Source organism: Callithrix jacchus, chromosome 11 (genome assembly GCF_049354715.1).
Source record: "Callithrix jacchus isolate 240 chromosome 11, calJac240_pri, whole genome shotgun sequence".
Lineage (NCBI taxonomy): Eukaryota > Metazoa > Chordata > Mammalia > Primates > Cebidae > Callithrix > Callithrix jacchus.
The window spans coordinates 53283191-53290750 of record NC_133512.1 but is presented as its reverse complement, the minus strand read 5'-3'; the positions used below and the strand labels follow the sequence as shown (position 1 = coordinate 53290750).

The 7560-nt window shown below is 36.0% G+C and overlaps 1 non-coding gene across 1 annotated transcript; it reads left to right on the top strand.

Moving 5' to 3' along the window:
• Nucleotides 1–6343: 6343 nt before the first annotated feature.
• Nucleotides 6344–6406, top strand: LOC118143970 (U7 small nuclear RNA). The gene has a single exon (XR_004728448.1). It is a non-coding gene; the product is annotated as a U7 small nuclear RNA (small nuclear RNA).
• The last annotated feature ends 1154 nt before the right edge of the window (nt 6407–7560 follow it).

Below are 7560 nucleotides of genomic sequence, written 5' to 3'. Positions count from 1 at the left end.
AGGCGCATGCCGCCATGCCTGGCTAATTTTTTGTATTTTAGCAGAGATGGGTTTTCACTATGTTGCCCAGGCTGGTCTCAAACTCCTGAGCTCAGGCAACTCGCCTACATCAGCTTTCCAAAATGCTAGGATTACAGGCCTGAGCCATCATGCCTGACTTAACCATCTTGCATTCTAACCAGCAATGAATGCAAGTTCCTGTTGCTCCACATCCTCACCAGCATTTGGTCATGAGTGTTTCGAATTCTGACCATTCTAATAGGTGTGTAGGGTTATCTCATTGTTGTCATAGTTTGTATTTCCTTGATGACATGATGTGGACAATCTTTTCATATTCTTATTTGCCATCTGTACTTCATCTTTGGTGAGATGAAGGGTCTGTTAAGGTCTTTGACCCATTTTTTAATCCAGTTGTTTATGTTATTACAGCTGAATTTTAAGAGGTCTTTGTATGTTTCAGATAACAGTCCTTTATCTATATGTCTTTGCAAATATTTTCTCCTACTCTATAACTTGTCTTTTCATTCTCTTGACAGTGTCTTTGCAAGGAAAAATTTTTTAAATTTTAATAAAATTCAGCTTCTCTATTCTTTCTTTTATGAATCGCTTTTGGTGTGGCATCAAAAAAGTCATCAACAAATCCAAGGATATTTTCTCCTAGGTTATCATTTTATGTTTAGATCTGTGATCCATTTGGAGTTAATTCTTGTGGGGGATGTATGTAGATTCATTTTTTTTTCACGTATATGTCTGTTCCAGCACCATTTGTTAAAAGACTATCTTTTCCGCATTGCATTGCTTTTACTCCTTTGTCCAAGATCAGTTGACTATATTTGTGTGGGTTTTTATTCTGGGCTCTTTATCCTTTTCCATTTTGTCTTTTATTTTTTTCAATACCACACTCTCTTGATTGCTATAGCTTTATAGTAAGCATTGAAGTCAGATAGTGTCAGTTTTTCAACTTCGCTGTCTTTCAATTTTGTGGCTATTTGGTCTTTTGCCTCTCTACATAAACTTTAGAATTAGTTTGTTAATATCCACAAAATAACTCGCTATAATTTTAATTGAGATTGTATAGAGTCTGTAGATCAAAGTGGAAACAACTGATATTTTAATAATACCAAGTCTTCCCATCCATGAACATGGAATATCTTTGCATTTATTTAGTTCTTCTTTGATTTCTGTCATCAGGATTTTGTAGTTTTCCCATCTATATCTTGTACATCTGTATATTGTGCATTTATTTTTATTTTTGTTATTATTCTTTGAGACAGTCTTGCTCTGTTGCCCAGGATGGAGGGCAGTGGTGTTATCATGGCTCACTGTAGCCTCAAACTCCTGGGTTCAAGTGATCCTTCTAATTTAGCCTCCTGAGTTGCTGGGACTACAAGTGCAGGCCATGCCTGGCTTCTACGGTATATTTCTTATTATGATTAAAATATTTAAATATATTAGCTCCTGCATTTGAGTGTACATACTCATAGGGATTATTTGCTATTGGCAGAAATCACTGTGGTTAGCACTCCAACATCTCTTTCATCCTAGATCATTAATCTAAGTCAATCATGAAAATTCCATCCCCTTTTCCAGTGCTTGGTTCAGAAATGGGCATGTGACACAATTCTACTTGATGATATATAAAGGGCTATCTGCTGGAATACATCAAGGAGTTTCCCTGCTTCTAAGAGAAAATTGGAGGAAAGATCTTTTTCTTCTTGAATTTGCTATTTCTTGTCTGAATATGAGTTCTGGAACTGCTGCACCTCTTGTTATAAGTATCAAGCTTGACTCAAGAGTGAATAGTGGAAAAATTGAGTCTGAGAAATATCACTGGGCTGCTGAGTCAATCTAACTTGAAGACTGTTGCACTCCCTACTTCTATAATAGGGCAGAGTAGGTTATGTTTATTCTGCTAAATAAGAAACACATTCCTATATCTCAGTAGCTTAAACTAACAAAGACTTAATTCTTGCTTATACTACATGTCCGTCATGAGTCAGTAGGGACCTGTTCTCAATGTCTTCTTTACTGAGGTATGCAAGCTGATGTATCCTCCTTTATTTGAAATGTTCTCTTTTGGATACTGTGGCAAGCAAATGGGAACATGATAAATTGTGCATCAGCCTGTAAAGGCTACTACCTGAAGTGATGAACGTTACTTTGGCTTACATTTTATCATCCTAAACAGTTAATATAGCTATCTCTAAGCTAAAAGGGGTTGGAAGGAACATGTCTGCCATGTGTTCAGAAGGGAAGAAGCAGTCAATGTAAGTCAAAAGGACCATAAATAAAGATATAAAGAACTAAAAAGAAAATAGTTAATAGGATAAGATACATATATATTTCTCAAAATCTGTACTCTTAAAATATAAAAAATATATTTTTAGTTGCTTTCTCATTGTATATAAAAAAGTAACTGTGATGTTAGGTCAGTTAAAAAAACTCATTAAATTCTAAAATGCAGAAATAATACAACCAACATTGTGTAATACAATGACTAAGATTATAAACTACGAATTAATTCATGAAAAAATATAAGTTCTTTTTTAAACAACTGGGTTAACAAGGAATCACAAACTAGTATCATAGATCTTCTATAAAAGAACAATAATGGGAATAGTAAATATCCGTACAAATGGAATAGAACTAAAGCAACATTTAGAGGAAAATTCAATAGCTTTAATTATTTTCTTAGAATTCAAAGAGTGAAAAACTAATAAAGTTTTAGCATCTGGATGAAAAAGAAAAAATAAGCAAAGCAAATGGAAGAATTAAATAACAAAATAATTACTGATTTAGAGCATGGAAACGTAATACTAATAACTAAATATAAACAGTTCCTTAAAACAACAATAACATAGATAAAATACTAAGTCAGCTAATCAAAACAGCAACAAAAAAACCCAAATAAAAGAAGAATAATAAGGAAATAAAGACAGGAACAGGAAATTAAAAGAATCATGAGAACTTCATGCAGCTCCGTGAAAACATATTTGGAAATCTGAATGAAAAGAATAACTTTTTTTTTTCTTTCTTTGAGACAGAGTCTGGCTCTGTTACCCAGGCTGGGAGTGCAGTGGCTCAATCTCGGTTCACTGCACCCTCCACCTCCCAGGCTCAAGTGATCCTCCCACCTCAGTCTCCCAAGTAGCTGGAACCACAGGCACCAGCTTCTGTGTCTGGCTAATTTTTGTATTTTCTGTAGAGACAAGGTTTTGTACACTGCCCAGGCTTTTCTCCAACTCCTAGCTCAAGTGATCCTCCTGCCTCGGCCTCACAAAGTGTTGGGATCATAGGTATAGCCATGACTCACGGACAACAATAACTTTTATCTAAGAAAATATAACATATCCACACTGAAATCAGAAAAGACATAGACAAATCTAAACAAAACGACCTCCTTAGAAGAAATAGAGAAAATTAATAAAGAAAAGCTTTAGGCCCACTTGTTTCTATGGAAAGTTATACCAAGTCTTTAAAGGGAAGACAATATTAGTGCTATTTAGACAGCCCACAGTATTTAAAAAAGTACTATTCCAAATTATTTATGACATGAAGATGACATTGATTCCAAATTCTGACATATTGTTTTAAAGAAAAGACCTACAGATCAATTTGACTTGTAGATATTGATACTAAATTCCTAAATAAGTTCTAGGAACAAATTTTAAGATTCAAGTGTCATTAGCAAGGGGAATTCATTTCATGAATCAATGACACTTCTATATTAAAAATTATTAAATTGGAAGAACTAATGAGAAAAATCACACCATCATCTCCATAAATGCTGAACAGACACCTGCCAAAACTCAGCAATCATTTTTGACAAAAACACTCAATTAAATAGCAATATATGGATACCTTTTTTACCATGATATAAATGTATATTTCAGTCCAAAAACTAGCATCATGATTAATGGGAAACGTTCCACTGAAGTCAGGAAGAACTGATCTCCATCACTATTCTATTGTAACTTTGTAAAGGAGGTAATAGCTCAATCAAATAAGGTGGTTGAAAATATGGAAAAGAAGAGATGAAACATCCATCAACACAAAAATGGATAAATCTTGAACTATCTGTTCAAATGAATACTATATGGCAGTAAATATAGAGGGATTACTGCTGCATATATTTACATGGCTACATCTGAAACATATAAGGTTGTACAACAGCAACAATAAATAATACACAGAAAAATGCATATGTATTATTTTATTCAGATAAGTATCTAAACAGATAAAACTATAGTGTTAAGCAGCCAAAGGATGTAGTTCTGCAAAGAACTGGTTAGCTCAAATTTCATCAGACTTCCAGGGGCAGTGATGGGGAGGTTATTTATATGGAGCCCTCAGAATCTTCTGGGGTCCTGATAGTATTCTATTTCTTAAGCTGGGTGATGGATGCACAGGTCATTGCTATTTTTGTGCTATACATTGATAATATATTCTTTTTTCCCCCAAGGTTTGTGGATTTTTATTTCATGAGCTGGACAAGATTTTTCATGACATTATGCACGTGGCTCCAAGTTCTATTATTATAATATACTCTTGATATGTGATATTTTTACAATTAAACTAAATTATTTTTTATATTTTTGCTTGTGATTAAAACAGAACTTATATTGATTATGTGTGTGTTTGGTAGTTTAGTATTTTGACATCTTAAATGTCAAAATAATGAAGAAATCATCACGTGTACTTTGAATATGACTGGAAGACATGCTGGAACCAACAAAAAAGGATTTTTTTTTAGATAGAGTTTTGCTCTTGTTGCCCAGGCTGGAGGGCAGTGGTGCCATCTTGGCTCACTGCAACTTCCACCTCCCAGGTTCAAGTGATTCTCCTGCCTCAGTCTCCCGAGTAGCTGGGATTACAGGCATACATCAGCACACCCAGATGATTTTGCATTTTTAGTAGAGACAGGGTTTCATTATGTTGGTCAGGCTGGTCTCAAACTCCCATCCTCAGGTGATCCACACACCTCGCCTCCCAAAGTGCTGGGGTTACAAGTGTGAGCCACCATGCCTGGCATCATAAAAGGATTTTTTTTGTTGTTGTTTTCTGAGACAGATTCTCACTCTTTCGTCGAGGCTGGAGTGCAGTGGCACAATCCCAGCTCACTGCAACCTCTGCCTCCCAGACTCAAGCGATTCTCCTGCCTCAGCCTCCCCAGTAGCTGGGACTACAGGTGTGTGCCAGCACACCCAGCTAATTTTTGTGTTTTTTTGTAGAGACAGAGTTTCACTGTGTTTCCAGGCAGCTCTAAAACTCCTGGACTCAAGCAATCTGCCTGCCTTGGCCTCCCAAAGTGCTGGAAGAAGTCTCTTTAAAAAAAAAAAAAAAACCTAACACATCTATAAAAGTAATAATTCATCCAGTCTACTTCCAAATTTCTAATTTTCTCTTAAATGTAATAAATATTTTTAAAATAAGAATCTAGAATTTTACATATTGCAATTGATTGGCATATCTTTTAAATTTCTCTGTCTCCCTCCCTCCCTCTCTCTCTCTCTCTCTCTCTCTCTGAGACAGAGTCTCTCTCTTTCCCATAGGTTGGGGTGTAGTGTCATGATCAGGGTTCACTGCAGCCTCGACCTCCTGTGCTCAGGTGATCTGTGCACACCATCACACCCTGCTAATTTTTTGTATTTATTTGTAGAGACAGAGTTTCACTGTGTTGCCCATGCTGGTCTTGAACTCCTGAGCTCAAGTAATCCACTTGCCTTTGCCTCCCAAAGTGCTGGAATTATAGGCATGAGCTATGGGGCCCAGCCTAAATCTTCTTTAACATATGTACTCCCCTTTCATCATTATTTAAATTGCAACTTATTTATTTAAGACACACAGAATGTGTTTTCTTTTAGACTTGCCCACAGTCTGGTTTTGTTGACAGCATTCGCATGGTATTATTTATCATGTTACTCTGTCCTTTGCAGTTTCTGTAAATTAGCAGGTTAATCTATTGAATTTGCTCTCAAAAGGTGATTAAAGAGTAGGTTCAGCACTCCCACTTGTTAGAAATGAAAATGATTGGACTTTATCCTAAACCTATTTAATCAGAAACTCTGGACTTGCAGTCCAGCAATCTGATTTAACAAGCCTCTTAGGTTATCCTAATCCTGATGCTTGCAAAAGACTAATCTAGGTTTTTGGTCAATTTTAGGCTTGATTTTTTGACAAGACTACTTCATAGTAATGGCGTATTCTTTAAAAGGAATATAGTCTCTGATTATCTTTTATTTTATAACCGGTGATGCTCAGCACTTAGATCTGTGAGGGTATAGTAGAAATTGCAAAATCGAGATAGTGTATTGTCCCTTCTTCACTTATTACCAGAAACAGAGAGAGTTACAGTTCTTACAGAATTTGTCTAGCAGGTTTTCTGGTCTTCACAGGAACTTCCCCTCCCCTCCCCCCAAAAAAGAGAAAAATAGTCATCTTTTACTATTTAATAACCCAGTGTCCTTAAACAATCTCATACCTACTCAGAAGTTGAAATAATAGTACAATGAAAACACATATACTAGAATTGTTTCGTGGTTCTGCAGGTTATATACAATGTATAGTGTCAGCAACTACTTCTGGTGAGGGGCTCAGGAAGCTTACAATGCTGGCAGAAGGCAAAGAGAGACCCAGCACATACAGAGAGAGAGAGGAGAGAGAGAGAGAGAGAGAGAGAGAGAGAGAGAGAGAGAGAGAGAGAGAGAGAGAGAGAGAGAGAGAGGGAGAGCATGAGCGGTGCAATATTCTTTTAAACAACTAGATCTCACACTAACTCAGAGAATTCACTCATTACCATGAGAATGGCACTAAGGCATTAATGAGGGATTCGCCCCGTGAGCCAACATCTCCCATTAGGACCCACCTCTCACTTGGGGGATTATAGTTCAATATGAGATATGGAGGGAACAAACATCCAACCCATATCACATTGCATGTGGTTGTCATGTCTCTTAGTTTCCTTTAATCTAGAATAGTTCCCTCTCCTGTTTGTCTTTCATAGCATTAACATTTTTGAAGGGTTAGAGCAAACTGTTTTAGAGACTGTTCCACAACCTGGATTTGATTGTTTTCTTGTGCTAATATTTAGGTTAAACATTTTGGGGAGAATACAATATAGATTATGATATATACTTCCAATACCATCACATCAAGAGTCATATCATGACAATTTGTTCCATTACTGGGGATCCTACATTGGATCACTTGGTTAAAGTGATAACTGCTAGATCCTTCTGCTGTGAAAGAAGAAAAGTTTATTTTATGAACCTGATTTTATGTAGCTTAATTAACACCATGTAAGGAAAAACTTGAAGTGACTTATCACTATCATAAAATGGATTTAAAATCCAGTTATAACTTTCCAAACAGCATTAATCTACATAGAACATACCTTATTCTAGTTTTCCCAAGCCATCACAAAATTCACTCCAGAGATCTTTTCTTGGCAAAAATGCCTCAGCTGAAATTTTTATTCTCATTCTTTGTTCTCCATTAAATACATGCTTAATAATGTGAACATTTACAGTCCCTTTTTAAAAATCCTTGCAAGAAGATTAA